This window comes from Microtus ochrogaster, linkage group LG9 (genome assembly GCF_000317375.1).
Source record: "Microtus ochrogaster isolate Prairie Vole_2 linkage group LG9, MicOch1.0, whole genome shotgun sequence".
NCBI lineage: Eukaryota > Metazoa > Chordata > Mammalia > Rodentia > Cricetidae > Microtus > Microtus ochrogaster.
Window position 1 is genome coordinate 24,565,448 of NC_022034.1, and position 18,242 is coordinate 24,583,689.

Genomic DNA, 18,242 nt, shown 5'->3' on the forward strand with positions numbered 1-18,242 from the left:
ATAGCTAGATGTTGTAGTAGGTATTTTTCTGACTTTTTGCAGAATCTCCACCCTAATTTTTATAGCAATTGCCCTAGCTCACCAGTAGTGAATAAGTACCCCTTTACCCTATGCTCCTGTCACCATCTACTGTCACTTGGTTTTATGATTTGTTTGATGATTTGTTTTTTGTTAATCTTGGCCGTTATGACTGGGGCAAAATTAAATCTCAGTATAGTTTTAATTTGCTCTTCCTGATGGATACTGATTTGAAACCTTTTAATTCAGATTGATCTATTTTGTTTTATGTACATGAGTGTTTTTCCTGCTTGTGTCTGTGCACCACATGCATACAGTGCCTGAGGAGATGGGAAAAGGGCATCAACCCCCCGCCTGCTCTAGAACTGTTGTTATGGGCTTGTGAGCCACCATGCAGGTGCTAGAAACCTAACCCAGGCCCTCTGCAAGAGCAGTAAGTGCTCTTCAATCCCAAGACTTCTCCCTAGCCCCTCGGTGCATTTTTAAAGGGTATTCAGATGTCTCTTTTTCAACTGTTGAGAACTCTGCTTAGTCGCATGGTGCAGTTTTTAGTTGTACTGTTTGTTTTCTTGGTGTTTGTTGTAGTTGTTGCTGTTCTTTCTATATTCTAGATACTAGCTTTCTACCAAATGGAAACAACCTTTATGTCCATCAACTGGTAAATGAATAATGAAAGTTTGGTACACACTTACACAATGGAATACTATTCAGCAGTTAAGAAAAAATAAGTTCACAGGCAAATGGATGGAACTGGAAACAATCATTCTATGTGGGATGATCTAGACCTGGAAAGACAAATATCTCATGATTTCTCTCATGTGAATATTAACTTTAAATGTTTAGCTATGTGTGTTTTATTTTTAATAACTGCAGATGTTAAAAAACTAGTAAGGATCCATGGGGGTAGGGATGTATGGGATCACTGGCGGGGAGATAGAATGCAGTGATCTAAAGAGGAAAAGGAAGGGGAACAATGGAACAGGAATGCTTAAATGAAGTGGGATTAGGAAGAGTAGAGGGGGGATATGGAGAGAAATAAGTAACACTAATACCTTTGAAAATCAATATGGTAACCTTGTACTGTAAAATGTATAAGTGGAAATACTCTATAACAGGAGGATAATATCCCAACTACATATCACATGGTACCAAATAAAAAACCAGTATCAGAAATGGACTACATAATTTTGAGTTGATAGCCAATGGTGTCCTATAAACCTTCATATAATTACAGGCTACTACCACAGCTCCTGGGTACCCTCCAGAATGTTTCAGGAAGATACTGTTAATGAGGATAGCATATAGTTAAATCATACAATATTGAAAATCAGATTGGTACTGACTTGGAGGCTTCACTTCATTGGCTTACTTTTCATAGTATTGGAAAGTACTATACATGCTCCCAGAGGAAATAGCAATTATCTTACCCAGGTATCTCGCCATGAAAGCTACAATAACATGTGGCCTAGCAAGGTATGTTCATTGGTGCAGGAATGACATGAATGTTATGACAGTATCAATCACTTTCTGATTGGATGTAAGACCTACTCTATAAGAGGGAACAAAACCCAGCACTGATATCAGGGCTGAGAACCTGTGGCTATATAGGTCACAGGTTGTCCCTAGAAGACAAACAAGCACTATGATTTCACTAAACTGAGATAGTCATTAAAACAAATCCTAATGACTTATTGCTATAGCCAAAGATCAGTGCATCACTTAACCCTCATCAGAGAAGCTTCTCTTGTAGTAGATAGCAATTAACACAGAGACCCACAACAGGTCAGTGTAAAGAGAATAAGAGACTGGGGAACACTCAGCCCCAAATGATATCTATACCATAGCATTTATCTCTGGACCCAGGGATATTCATGGAAAAGGGAGTAGAAAAATTTTAAGGGCCAGAGGTGTTGAACAACTTCAAGAAAACAATGCTTTCCTAACACAGCAAAGCAGTTGCTCATGCCAGCTAGTAGCAGTTGTGAAAGCATGCACAAGGCCAGCACAAGCTCAAGTCAGATGAAATCCCAGCATGATGAAGGATAGGGATAGGCATGAAGTCTCACCACTAGGTAAAGAGTTATTGGAATGTCATAGCTGCTGAGAAAAGGGAAGTATGAACTCTAGTAGGTAGGCCGATCACACTCCAGGAACAAGCTCCAGTCTCAAGAGCACTTGGGCAACACAATTGGGGCTCAATGGGTCAGAGAGTGAGTAGTAAGGAGGCAGTGGATCAGAGAGTTTGGGGTGGTAGCAAATATGGTAAATCTCCTTGTATAAAATTTTCAAAAAAAAATGAAAAATATATTTTTAAAACTCAGCACAGAAATAAATTATATGTAAAGCCCACATTTCTACTGCCTTTCCTAAATGCCACCTCTGAGTCTTTGATTTACTGTGAGCTAAGGCTCACACTTTACCCAGATGCACTTCATCTCTTCCCTTCATTTCCATCTGTTTATATTGCTTTAAAAACTTGACTCCCACAAGTCCACTACATCAACCATTCAATTGTCCACATATTTTGCTATGAACTCAACATCCTCATTGAATAATCTCCACCATACCCTCAAGATCTTCCCCTTCCTCTGAAGGAAAGCCTATTTATCTTCTTGTAGATCAAGAGTTAAAAGACATGCAAATTTTACCAACATTTTTTAGAAAATTATTTTTCTCTTTTCTATATATGCTAGTATGAGCATTTATTACAAACAAAAAATATCACGACAGGCATTGTCTGGGACATTATTTCAAAACTACTTACATCAACTCCATGAAGTTGTATCTACCAGACATTAAGAGAGTAACTTTCAAACAGGTTAAATAACTGATCTGATTTTTTAAGTCAAGTAGGAATTTGAGATTCCACACCAGTTTCTCTTCATAGCTCATGCTTCATTATTCAGATAAAATTTTTACCTATTTTTACCTGCATTTCTGATATCTATCAACTTTCACATTATAGCCCACATTCACTGACAACTCTTGAACTTAGTTACTCCTCTCCATTGCCAATATCTTAAGGCATGTGACTGCCCTTCTAGAGTCTACAGCCTTATGACACCACTAACCTCTGCCATGATAATTATTTCTTATGAAAATCAAGCATTCATAAGCAGACATAGAGAGATAGAAATAGTCAAGAGACATACAGAGGTAGATGATGATGGTGATGAAGATAGATGATAGATTGATAGAAGATAGATAGATAGATAGATAGATAGATAGATAGATAGATAGATAGATAGATAGATAGATAGAATACTTAATACAGAGACTGTTGCATGAGGAAATAACCATGGCAATGATTTGAGAGTGGTTAAAGATTACAGTAACAGTGACAACAAGTGCAGAAGAGAGAGAGATGAGGCTCAAGGGAAGACGAGGATGAACACAGTACTGAGAGAAGAGCCTTCAACAAAGATGTGACTTGGGAATGAGAGGTTGTTCTGTTGGAAGTCAACTTAATATGAGGGCATGCAAGCCTGGGCTTACATCTATAGGACTTATCAAAGGCTGAATATGGAGACATGTTTCTATAATACCAGTCCTGGGAAGATAAAGAAAAGAGTAACCCTTGGCTTTGCTGCCTAGCCATTGGGGTCAAATTTGTGAGGTCTCAGTTCGGTAAGGATCCCTGCCTCAAAAACTAAGATGGAAAACCAGTTGTGAAAGACACATGATAGTGGTCTTTGATTTCCACACCAAAACCTAAGATCTGAGGGCTGAAGAAGAAGTGGAATAGATTTGATTACAGTCTTAACCACTGTCTTATGACTGAAGGGCTCACGTGAACAGCAACACTAAATAAAACAGTGAATACACTGTATTTAACATTCAGGTTAAGCATTCTCTGAGTCAATATATTGTTTTAGAATCAATCCATTTTGTTTATAGCTATTATTCTATACACTGAAAATTCAGAAAAAAAATTGCATCTATTGGCTTCCATTGTATTGATTAAAACAAAAACGAAGCAAAAATACTAAAACCAGAAGTCATGGATGATTAAGCAAACTCAGGATACCATGTGATATGACCCTGTGTGGGACTAGTAAATCTGTAGATGAAATTACAGAAATAACTAAACTAGGAGAAAATGAAAATTGGTTCCAAAGTAACAAGTATCTGAGAATTGAAAATTATTGAACCTGTGGTGAGTTCTTCTCAGTGCATTTCCCGTTGAAAGTATTAGCAAATCATGGGTCAGAGCCTTAAAAGCTTTCATGGGGTTTTCAAAATACACAGGATCTTCTCTGATAAACCAACTAAAATTGCCAAGAGGGAAAGCCTAATGATAAATTCCATGGGAGAATTGACAACTTTCCTGCAGAGAAGAAACTAAAGCAACTAAGGCAACACTAAGTCATATTCCTGATCCACTTTTCAGCTGACCTGTGCAGATCTCGTCTGCTGGATTTGGAATCTGAGAGCCTGAAAGAATGGGAAAGACTGCAGTCTAATGCTGTAGACAACCCTAGTTCAGTTCTAGTGTTACTTTCATAATCAAATGTAACAAAGAAAGCAGTGATCCAAGGAAGGGTATCTGAGTCAAGAAAAACATGATCAAAATCATATAAATAAATGTCAGTAATCACATACTAAATATTAACAGAACAGCCCTTTCCCAGATCTTTCACAGGACAGACTAATTCAAACACAATTGTCTGTCACATACTATACGTTATATCTGAGAAAGCACAAAAGTAAGGCAGAAGGCCATACCCAGATTCAGGGTATACTGACCAGATTGGGTTCTACATTCTGGAGCCTCTGTTACAGGTTCCTAAGGCATTGTTCACCATGGGTCTTTTCTTTAGACCATGTTCTGACAATTCCCTATCACCCAAATAGGTTTAGTCAGGCCACTGTTGAATGGTTTATGAGACAACTGGCAAAGGTAACATAAAGAGGAGTTTTGGTTGTTTGTTTTGTTTTGTGTGTGTGTGTGTGTGTGTGTGTGTGTGTGTGTGTGTGTGTGTGTGCTAGGAAGAGAGTAAACGTGTAGGACTTAAGAGTTTACTAGTGTGTCCTATATCACATTAGTAACATGCAAATTATAAGGACAGACCCCCCTCCTTTGGGTTCCAAGTAATACACTGCCCACTGCCCACAAAACCCCTTTAAGCCTCCACCTCAACCCTAGACTGCACACACATTTTCCCCATCCCCACTCCATTTCCTTGTCTACAACTTTAAAAGAAGACTTCCACTTTACCCAGAAGTCAGGTTAGATCTAGGGACCCCAGGAAAACCAAAGAAGATACCATCCATTGCCCACTAAACCTCTTTAAGCCTGTCCAATCACCAGAGACTGCACCTCACCTTGAGGTTCCATATCCTGTCCTACTACTTACTTACTTTGCAAGAAGTCTTTGCCTTTACCAAAGGCCAGGCAGGACCTAGGAGCCCCAGGCCAAGCTATAAAGTTGGCTGAGGTTTTTTGTCCTACCTGGTTCCACAGTCATTCATTTCCAAAGAAATACAAAGGGGTCTACATTAATCATAAACTGATTAGCCTAGAAGCTCAGGCTTCTTATTAACTCTTATAACTTATATTAGTCCCTAATTCTTGTCTGTGTTAACCATGTGGCTTGGTACCTTTTTTGGCGAGGCAGTCACATCTTTCTTGCTCTGTGTCTGGCTTCCTCTTTGTCTAGGTGACGACTCAGACTAAAACTTTCCTCTTCCCTTAATTCTCGTTGCCATGCCTGGTCACCATCGTCCCACCTATACTTCCTTCCTCGCTACTGGCCAATCAGCATTTTACTAAAAATAATACAAGTGATGAGATAAAAGACCATTGTCCCACAGCAGTAGAAGACCAGAGAAAAAAAGAAATCAACATAGGAATCAACACCTAAACCTATCATCATCCCAAACCCACATGCCTAAATGCCAATGTAAGACACAATCAATAACAGAAAGGGCAATAAAACATCATCAGGACCCAGATGACCTGCAACAGTAGAACCTGAACAGTAGAACACAGCTGAAGTACAAGGAAATAACCCTAAAGAGTACTTTATGGTGGTTCTCAAAAATGTATAAATAAAAGCCTTAAAGAAATTGAGAAAAAGACAATCAAAAAATTAGAAGAAATCAATAAGTCCCTAAAATAAAGGCAAGAAAAAAAACAGATGAAGGAAACTGTTCACAACCTGAAAGTGAAATAGAGAAAACACAAATGGACAGAATCCTGGAAATGGAAAATATGGGAAAATGAACATAATCTACAGATGCAAGAATCACCAGCAGATGATTCAAAAGATGGAAGAGAGAATCTCAGGCATTGAAGACACAATAGAGGAAATATATTCATAAGTCAATAAAAATGCCAAATCTAAAATATTCCTAACACAAAACAGGAAATATGGGAAACTATGATAAGACCAAACATAGGAATATTCGGAATAGAAGAAACAAAGAATATATTTATCAAAATCATAGATGAAAATTTTCCAACTAAAGAAGTACATGTCTATAAAGGTGCAAGAAGTTTACAGAACATCAAATGGATTAATTTAGAAAAGAAAATCTCCTCATTACATAATAATCAAAACGTTAAACATACAAAACAAAGAAAGAATATTAAAGGCAGCAAGGGAAAAAAAAGCCAAGTAATACATAAAGGCAGACCTATTAGAATCACATCTGATTTCTCAATGAAGAACCTAAAGTTCAGAAGGACCTGGACAAATGTCTTGTAGACTCTAAAAGACCATGGATGCCAGCCCAGACTACTATACCCAGCAAAACTGTCAATCACCATAGATGGAGAAAACAAGACAATTCACGACTAAATAAAATTTAAACAATAGCTATCCATAAACCCAGCCTTACAGAAGGTACTAGGGATAAAATTGTAACCCCAGAAGTTAACTACACCCACAAAAACATAGGCAATATATAATCCCACACAAGCAAAACCAGAGAAACAACCCACACAGACACACACACACATAAACACACAAACACACACACACTACCACCACCACCACCAAAATAAGAGGAATTAACAATTACTAATCATTAATATCTCTCCATACAAATGGACTCAATTCTCAAATAAAAAGATACAGGCTAACAGAATGGATATAAAAAAAGGATCCATTATTTTGATGCATACAAAAAACACACTTCAATATCAAAGATAGGCATTACTTCATAGTACAGGGCTGGAAATAGATTTTCCAATCAAATGGACCTAAAAAAGAAACTGGTATAGCTATCCTAATATCTAACAAGTAACTGGTAACTCAGTAGAGAGTTGTTCAGTTTCAATGGGTTTGTAGACTTTCTATTGAAATCCAGCTTAAATCCGTGGTGACCTAATAAGATAACAGGAAATTTTTTCAATCTTTTTGTATCTGTTGAGACTTGCTTTGTGGTTGAGTATACAGTCAATTTTGGAGAAGGTTACATGTGGCGCTGAAAGAAGATAAATTCTCTTGTGTTTGGGTGAAATATTCTGTAGATATCTGTTAGGCCCACTTGAGTCATAATATCTGTTAGCTCCATTATTTCTCTCTTTAGTTTTTTGAAGCACAATTAATAAAACCTCAGAAAAAGAAACTGGGGTTCAACCTGAAGGTCTGAAAAGCAAAATAGCCAGTCACTGGCTCTTACCTTAACCTCAGTCTGAAATGGCGATCCTGCCTTGAAGAATCTCAGAATGAGATTGTGTTGAGAACTGTTTCCTCCTGTTTTATAATACTCTCTAGGGCTGGAATTAAAGATGTGCACCACCGTGATTAAAGGTGTGCACCACCTGATTTCTATGGCAACTAGTGTGGCTATTGGGATTAAAGGTCTGTGTTATTGTGGCTACAGTGATTAAAAGTGTCTACCATTGTGGCTACTGGGATTAAAAGTGTATGTTAGCATAACCTGGTCTATAAGGCTGACCAGTGAGACTGTTTTACTCTCAGATCTTCAAACAGTACTATGAGGTAATGTTTGTCTTTAATGTTGAGATGTTTTTCTTATATGTATCAAAATCATGGATCCTGTTTTCATATTCATTCCATTAGCCTGGTATGGGAGGTCCTTCTGTCTATGTATTGCTTTTATGGGTTAATGAATAAAGAAATTGTTTTGGCCTATAACAAATCAAAACTTAGCTAGGTGGGGAAAACTAAACTGAATGCTGGGAGAAAGAAGGCAGAGTTAAGAGAAGCCATGTAGCCCTGCCAGAGACAGGCGGCAGATGGAACTTTTCCCTGTAAACCACAGCCACATGGCAATACACAGATTAATAAAAATGGGTTAAATTAAGATATAAGAGTTAGCCAATAAGAAACTAGAGCTAATGGTCTAAGTAGTAATTTAATTAATAGAGTTTCTGTGTGGATTTTTTTCTGGGCGGAGCATCCAGGAACAAACAAATGGCCTCCTACTACATTAGCCTATGTCTTTTTATTGGAGAATTGAGTCCATTGGTATTAAGGTACATTAATGACTAGTGATTGTTAATTCCACAAAATTGGAAAATCTAAAAGAAATGGAAAAAATCTTGATATATACCACTTACTAAAGTTAAAGAAAGATTAGATAAACAATTTAAATAGACCTATAACCACTAAGCAAACAGAAGCAGTCATTAAAATTCTCACAATCAAAAAAAGTCCAGGGCTAGACAGTTTTAACATGGAATTCTACCAGACTTTCGAAGATGAGCTAATGTCAATACTCTTCAGATTACTCCATAAAATAGAAACAAAAGAAACAGGAACATTGCCAAGATGAAAAACGGAGATCAAGGGGACACAAATTGGAAAGGAAGACATTAATGTATCATTATCCACAGATGGTACAGTAGTATACATAAGCAACCCCAAAAATTCTTCCAGGGAACTCCTACAGCTGATAAACACCTTTAGTCAGATGGCTGGATACAATGTCAGCATGTAAAAGAATGTAAATGGATCCATATCTACCACCCTGCACAAAACTCAAATCAAGTGGATCAGAGACCTCAACATAAATCCAGATACACTTAACGTGAAAGAAGAGAAAGTTGCAAACAGTCCTGGATATATTGGCACAGGAGATGACTACTTGGACGGAGCACCAGTAATATAGGCACTAAGATAAATAATTACCAAATGGAATATTATAAAACTGAAAATTCTCTGTGAATCAAAGGACACTATCAACAAGACAAAACAGCAGTCTACAGAATGGGAAAAGATCTTCACCAATTCCACATCTGACAGAGGGCTGATTTGCAAAATAAATGAAGAACTCCGGAAACTAGAGAATTTTCAACAGAAGAATCTCAAATGGCCAAGAAATACTTAAGGAGATGTTCAATATCCTCAGCCATCAAAGGGAATGCAAATCAAATGACTCTGAGATTCTGTCATATACCTGTCAGAATGGCTGAGAGCAATAGCACAAATGACATCTTGTGCTAGAGAGGATGTAGAGCAAGGGGAACATTCCTACATTGCTGGTAAGTGTGCAAACTAGTACATCAATTTTGAAAGTCAAAGTGGCTGTTTCACAGAAAACTTGCAATCAATCTTCCACAAGACCCAGCTATAGCACTCCTGGGCATATACATCAAGAATGCACAATCATACCACAAGGACACTTGCTCAACTGTGCTCATAGCAGCTTTATTTCTAATAGCCAGATCCTGGAAATAACCTTGATGTCCCTCAACCGAGAAATGGATAAAGAAGATATGATACGTTTACACAATGGAGTGCTACTCAGCTTTTAAAAACAAGGTCACCAGGAAATTTGAAGGTAAATGGATGGAACTAGAAAAAAAAACTATTCCTGAGTGAGATAACCTAGACCGAGAGAGATAAACGTGGTATGTACTCACTCATAAGTAGATATTAGCTGTAAAATAAAGGAGAGAGACGAGGTAACAAGGAAGGTTCATGGGGGGATGCCTGGATCTCCCTGGAAGGAGAAATAGAAGACATATCATGAGTGGATTGGGGGTGAGTATAGATGGGAACATGAGCAACAAGGCTTGAGGGGTTCAGAGAGAGACAGTACTGAAAGAGAAAACTAGAAAGGGGAGCATTTCAGTGTCAAGCAAAAACTGGACACAAAAGAATCTCCCAGGAATCTACAAGGATGACCCCAGCTAAGATGCCTAGCAATGTTGGATATGTATCCTGAGCTAGCCATCTTCTCTGACTATATTGGTGCCAGTACAATTGTCATCAGAGAGGCTTCATTCAGCAACTAATGGAAAAAGAGGCAGATCCACAGCCAGACTTGGGGAATTCTGCAGAAGAGGGTGAGAAATGATTGTAGGAGCCAGAGGTATCAAGGATACCACAAGAAAACTCATAGACTCACCTAACTTGGGCTCATAAGGCCTCACAGAAACTGAACTGACAACCCAGGGACTTTGCATGAGATTGTCCTAGGCACTCTACTTGTATATTACAATTGTGTGGCTTGGTCCTCTTGTGGGGAACAGGAGCTGTCTCTAACTCTTTTACTGGCCTTTGGGACCCTACTCCTCATACTGGGTTGCCTTGCCCAATCTTAGTACATGGGAATGTGTTTACCCTTACTGCAATTTGGTATGCCATGTTTTATTGCTATCCATGGGAGACATGAAAGGGAGGAGGAGTGGATTGTGGGATGGGAACAGAAGAGGATGGTGGGATTGGGAGGAAAGGAAGAAGGGGAAACTGCAGCTAGGATGTAAAACAAATAAACTTATTTATTTATTTAAAAATTGTAAGGGCAATTGCGTTGTATTTGTGTGCTGATATAGATCTATTTTACGGTTCTACAAGTGTCAATCACACATATAGCATGACTTATATTCCTCTGTGTGTGGGATATGTATGAGTCAGAAGTACTAGGTGCTTGTTTGTTTTGTTTTTCTCTGAAAATTTCCCCTGAAGGAGATGTCACTTGAGGAAATGATGACTGCTTTACAAGCTGAATATTGACAGGAAAAGTTCACTTGGATCAATAATGACAAATTTACACATGTGACCAGCAATAGAATATGTTTGTACAGATAAAACTCATTACAGCTACATATCAATCAATCAATACACATTTTTGTTCACAAAGAACTACTGATAATGAGCACTGTATCTCCTGCTGTTGATACTATACAGAAGGAAACAACAACTTGTCAACATAATTGAGACCACTGAGTATTTTTTAATACTCAGAGGAGATATAGGTAGAGTGTAATTATAAAAAGTAACTGTTCTGAGAAGAGATATATCTACTTTTGAAAGAAGAAATAAGATACTAAAATAATCTCTTAAAGACATTATTGCTTATTTCTGTTACAAGTGACACCCTCAATATTCTATCTTGAATAACTTGCATTTATCATATAACCATAAAAGTCACATTTGGAGCCTAGAGAAATTGCTCAGAGTGAAATGCAATGAAATCACAAGGTTCAGCTCCCATAACCCACATAATGCTAGACATGACATTACACATCTGTAAGCCCAGGATTTTTAGAGAGATGGGAAGGGCAGCTAGGAGAATCCCCAGAAGCCCATGGACCAGCTCTGGAAATGCAGTGGCCAATGAGAGACTATACTAGTTACTTTTCCAATTTTTGTGGCAAATTTTTTGAGAAGAAGAAACTTAAAGAAGCAAGGCTTCCTTCTGGCTGGCTCACGATTCTAGGGGTGCACATTCCATCGTAGCAAGGGAGGTATGGTGGCAGGGGCAGGAAGCCTACTGGCATGTCATATCCACAGTCAGATAATGACTAGGGAAACTAGAGGGGAACTGGACTCGGAAACCTCCACACCCATGTCCAGCAACCCACTTCCAGTAAGCCTTCACTTCCTAAAGTCCCTACCAACTCCCCAAGGCAGCCACAGGCTGGCGACCAAGTGTTCAGTCACAAGAGCCTATAGGGAGCATTTCACATCCAACTGCCCAAACTCAAAGCTCCATTTCTTGTCCAGAAACTTGAATGCTACTGGAAAAAAGCATATACTCATGCTGACTGATCCATCTTATAGTCATCAACCACTTCCAGCTGGTTTGAGCAGGTATTCTGTGATGTTTTTCTGTCGCCTTAGCGGCTGCATATGAATCTACTGGTATTTTAATTATCATCCATGAGTCCTATGTCCCCCACCCAACGCTCCACTAGCCAGCCATTTAGGCTGCAACCTCACTCCACACGGGTTTAAACAAAGTCTCTATTGTTCTATTTGCCCACAAAGATGTGGATGTCAGATGTGGGGTGAAAATCTGCTAGATCAGAGAAGCCGAGAAGCAACCAGCTGACCTTGCTTTTTGGCCAGAGACCTAGAAAGAGGCATATCTCTTCACTCATCCCCAAACCAAAAGAAAACATCAAACTCAAGTTCCACCCTTTCTTTCCTGTATGGCTTCTCTATCCAAATGGCTGGCTTCTCTATAGCAAATTCCAGTCAGCTAGTCACTAGCTCCGCCCTCCGATTCAAGATAAACTTTATTTAATTTAACAGTCTTGGAGTGTCAGGGTGCCATCAAATTCCCACCACAATTCTATTGCATATTAATATGCACTGTATTCATTCCTAACCACATTCACTTCCCATTCCCTCAAGCCATGCTCTTGGGTCCCCATGTTTTCATCCCCCTGGATGCTGGAAGAAGCAAAGCTCTCTACTTAGGGAAAGTAGAGAGGTGATGGGTATGCGCAAGAGCACTTACCTTGCCTCTTCAAGACAAACCCCTTCTGCCTGAGCTCTTCATTCCATTCTGCACTAAAATTCCTCATTGGTTTCATAGAGAGAATATATGGCACCCGAGCTAAACAATGATAAAAAATTGCAACTTTGCAAGGAAACATAAAAAGTTTTCACTTTTTGCTAAGCTATGCAATTTCTAAGCAAACATTTTGTGTTTAGAAAATCAAAACTATATGAGTTGTGCTATATATGTCTTTCAGCTTTAGAGATTTCAACTCTGTAGCTCCGAGCACAATACAAAGCAAGGTTTTAACTGCTGCCTAGAAATAGAAGGAAGGAAAGTGAGTACATCCAGAGCCAGGTGGCATCTGTTCCATTCTGGCTTTGCAAGCTCAGACACAAACCAGAACCTCTCTCAAATTCTATCTCCTTTTCGAAGTAGAGTTAATAATAACTGCCTCAGAGACATGCTCTGAAAATTTAAAGAGACAGCACCTGCACAAAGAATTCTTAGAGAACAGTGCCCATGCTGTTGTAAAGTGGTGGCTCCATTTCAATCAGTTGTTTCCATTGTGGACAGAGGTGTTTTGTTGTCTATGCCTGCTTGCAAGAATGTTCTTCCATGTTCCATTCCTGAAAGCCAGGTTTGCCAGGTTCCCTAGAAAGCTGCCTTTCTGGCATAATTGGTCAACCAGAGGTACTAGCAGAAGTGGAGGGGTTGTCTGTGGGGAGGAGGGTAGATTGTTGTTTCAACCTTTTCCATCCCTTGGACAGCATTTGTGTGATTCCTGCTCTCTGCCAGATACCATGTGTCTTTATGATCCCTAGTCACTGATTACTAGACAACCCTTAGTGTGAGGCTCTGTAAATGACTCCTCTCTGTCTCTCTGCTCCAAGGTGGGGGTGGTCTTTCGAACCTCCTTCTTCTCTTTATAATGTAGCAACTCCTATTTCAGATACCTCTAGAGAGAAGATGAAGACTACAGCCCAAACCAAAAGAATTAATAAGTAACTGTACTTGGTTCACATGATCAAGTTCCTACACTTGGTGAAATACGATGTTCATTATGTTAAAACCATGGCCAATGGCATGAAAGCTTCAGTTTTTTGAAAGGTTGCTGAGTTCATAAAATGAGAAACTTGGAGAAAATAAAATTTGGCGAGTTTAGTGCACCACAGCTGTTCTAACAACAAAGCCACCGGTTGGGAGTCAAATGCCCTGAACTACACAACACCAGAACAACTGCACTTTATGATCCTGGGCCCAATTTTCCCACAGCTAATGGCTTCCATTATTAGAATACCCTCCCCTATTCCTACAGGCGCTGTTGTGTTGGAATGTCGAGGTCTCTGAAGCTAATCTTAACCACATTCTCCCCCTCTGTGCCTTATTGGAACAGCTCAAAACACATGCACACATTAAAAATAACATTTCAAGAAATAAAATGCACACTTTTATGATCCTCTTTTACTGGATAGAAATTTATTTCTTCTGCACCATTGTATTTCTCAGAAAAGTTCCTAAGGTCAGATAAAGCATCATTGCATCTCTTTGCTTCTTCATGGACCAATAAATTACATTATATACATTGGTAGATATATGTGTTTACAACTAGGTAGAGTATAACTAGAGAATCAATAGCATTGCAGTGCACTCTAATATTCTAGTATGAAACAATTGTTGCTGTAAAACCATAATGTTCATAATCCTAACAAGCATTTAGAAAATCTAGCATTTTTCTAAGCCCTTGGTTTACATTATTCACAATCATATTGAAAGGCGGGAAGCATTGCTTTCTCCACTTTACAGGAAAAACTAGAACACTTACAGCAATTCTTTTTAAAGTTATCCTATAGTGGATATGTAACAGAGCTGGAACTCAAACCAGAATTTTTGCTGACACAACCTGAATTCTCAACTGTTACCCATTACAAGGTATAAATGAGTTCATTAGTAAGTATCTATAACTTTTTATCTTTAACTTTTAAATAATTTCAAGACCAAAGATCAAAATGTTTTTCTTCAATAGTACTAATAACTTCCCTGTTCCCTTCTTCCAGGCTTCCCACAGGAAAAAAAAAAGTCAGAATCAAGAAATTAACACCAAGGCAGTATTCTACAGCTTTTAGTTTTTGCCAATTATCACATTAATGCCCTTTTCCTGATCTGGATCCTGTCCCAGTTCAAACATTACACCTATTCCCATGTTTCTTCAATCCCCTAAATCCAGAACCATTCTTCAACTTTAATTTTCCATGACCTTGACACTGTTACTTTTGTGGACCATCTATTTGGGTACCCAGAACAGTCTTGATGCTAGGGAAGCTGAGAATTGGGCAATGTAGAGCCATCCACAAAGAGCAGAGATTGTTAACAAAGAGCCTGTGACAGTTGGGGCCCAGGACCTGTCTGCTCAGAACAATCCGCAGGCAGCAGCAATGGGGCTAAGAATTAGTTCTTCCCCCACTCTGACTCCAAAGCACAATTGCTTCATAACTAAAGAAATATTTCATCCTGTTGTATAATTCGTGTGGATGCAACATGTCAAGCATTCTTCCCCAAAACAATTGAGAGGCATACAAATGAATTTAGTTTGTTTCCTTATGCAGATTTCATCTGCACATTCCCTGCTAATTGGCTACAGATGTATGTCCTGCATGGATAAAAACCATAAGTGTCATGTTTCTATTGTGATATGCTATGATATGCTGTGTCTCAGCCTTTTGTATTCCTAGCTAAACACAGTTATTTGCCAACCTCAGGTTATTACCTAGCTTTGTTTGTTGGATGGTCAAGGCAAAATGTACAGCAGTTGAAGTCCTCTGTACTAAATTCTGAGTGAGATATAATTATCAAACTGGAATACTTTCCCAGGGGTCATTTGGAAAACAACACCAGGAAGGGCCTTTGTTAAATATTTAGTAAGTTATGATTCTCAAATAGGCATGTTTAAAATTGGTGGATGCTGGAGAGCAGGATTCCTCAGAGCAAACTAAACTGCAACAACATCAATAACAACAACAGCACAACATAATAATAGTAACAACAACAGTAATAATAATAAACTGTCTTTTCACCAGGATCACTCACTGACAGGCCACATTGTTCCTTCTTAGACCTGCTTTACTAAGTCTTCATCTAGCTTTAGCGAGTCCCACAATCTTTCTCTACAGTAATGAATAAGAATACACTCACAGTGTGTAACCATCAGCATTTCTCAAGCTTCTTGGTCTTGAAATCCTTTACGGTATTTTTTTAATCACTGAAAACTCAAAAAGAGATATTATATTATGTCGCTATTTACCATTATAAACTGAAATTGAAAATATTGTAAACATTTCCCTATCAATTTGCTTAGCCATAGCATCAGTGAACCCAAGCAACTAATATTTACTCTTATAAAAACTGAAATTCCACACCATAGAATTCCTGGATTCCTCTTAGTTCTCCAGAATAAACAAATAGACAACAAATAGGGATTTGGTGTTTTTCAAATAAAATAAAACAATCAACTGTAGATAGGTTTTTTTCCTTATAATAAAATAGGGACTATTAAGTTATCATCTTATAACTAAATACTCAATAATATTATTTTTTTTCTTAAAATACTAATGTCCTTTCTTTTCTTACCATTTCATGATGACTACCCTAGCACAGCCCACTGACACTAGCTCATGAGCATTCTTGCAGGCTGCATTTTCCTCATCCAGTTTCCTAAAACGCTGCTTTCACACGTGTCCTACATGATTAAGTAGGGACCCACAATGAAAGCCTGACTTATTAAACTTCTCAAAGTCTAGGAAGCCTTTCACTGGCCAACACTGTTTTCAACTAAAGCACTTCCTGAAGTACTTAATATGTCAAATTCCATTTCCATTGAGTTAGTTCCAAGGAGTTTATTCAGTTCTTCCTAACATAGATGATGGCGTACAACTAAGATCTTGTTGCTAAATCCCTATATATTAGACTGAGTCCCTAGGAAAGTATCCCATTGTTTATATATTTCCTTAACCCCAAGGGATTGTCATAGCCTGTTGCTCTTCAACAACATTTGCTGTTTCTCAGTTTTTGCTCATTATTTTCTTCACTTTTCTGTATTCTTTATCTGTTTCAGTCTTCCTGCTCTTATCTCCTACTAGACTGATTCAGATGAAATATTTATTGAGCGATGAGTGCACTTTTGGGTTGCATATGGCAGTGTGTTACCAAAATACATTTTCGAGGGGCCTGGAGAGATGGCTAAGAGTACATTACATACCCTTGCAGAACCCCAGAGTCCATGCCAAGTACCAATATGGTGGCTCCCAACTGCTTGCAATTCCATTTCCGTGGGACCCAACATCCTCTTATAAATTTCCCAGACACCTCCATGCATGTAGTGTACATACAGATAGGAACACACACACACAAAGTAAAATAAAAAAAAATCTTTAGAAATACATTCCATAGATTTCAACTATATTCAATAAGAAACCTAACATACCTAATTAGTAAAGAAGAATAAAATGGAAATATACGATCATGGGATCTTACTGTTTAGACCTTGTTTTCTTCAGATCTCTGAATATGAGGGAAATTTAGATAACTTCCAAGTACTAACTATCATTGTTGTGAAGTAAGGTAAGAACAAACATGAGGAAAAGAGAAGAGCTCTAAACAAACCCCTTATCCACCAGCATTCCTCTTTAATCTCTGGGATACAGATGCCTTGTGATGTACAACCTATTAGCTTTCCTGCTTAGAATAGTCTTGCACCTCGCCATCATTTGTGAAGGCTATATTTAAATACGAGCAAATAACCAAAGCTACACTAGGTGGATTTGATTGTATAAGCTGTGAAAAAAATACATTTTAGATGGCTGCTGCGGTTTAGGCATCACCCTACTGGTGACATACCTGGAAATTCCAGTGTAGATCTCTTCTGTGACCATGATATGGATACCCACAATCTCACTTAGGATATGTGTGAATATAACGTATATTGCATCTTCAAAATTCTAATCCCCCCAACACTCAAGCTAGCCTACCGGATATTCTTTTAATTTCTCATCAGTTATCATCCTAACTTAGTACTTTAATACATCCAAAATGTATTCCATTTTCTATATTTATTCTTCGTTTTACTTAGGAAATCAGAAAGTCTACAATCATTGTTAACTTGTAAAATTTTAATACATTATTCAGAGCTGTTTGGTATTTAGATCACTTAAACCTAGTATTTGTCCAAGATGCCATGAAAATAATGACATCTTTAGAGAGAATCCCTTCAGAAGAATATAAAAAAAAATATTATATAGAATGTTTTGAACAACTCTCACTTCTGTGAATAAATTTGAAATAGAACAAAGAATATATTTTCCTGAAAATATCTTAAAGAATGTTAGACTTTGCTTGTTTCTGATGAAATGGTCTATAACATGGTTAAAGACTGTAGGAAAACATCATTACAATGGAGGTAATATAGAAAGCCCTATGGTGTAACTATGTTACATATCTTTAAATGTCTTAATGGATACTGTTCTCGCTGCTACATTTAACTACTCTGCTTCCAGTGGAAAGAAAAATAGAAAGAAAAAAAT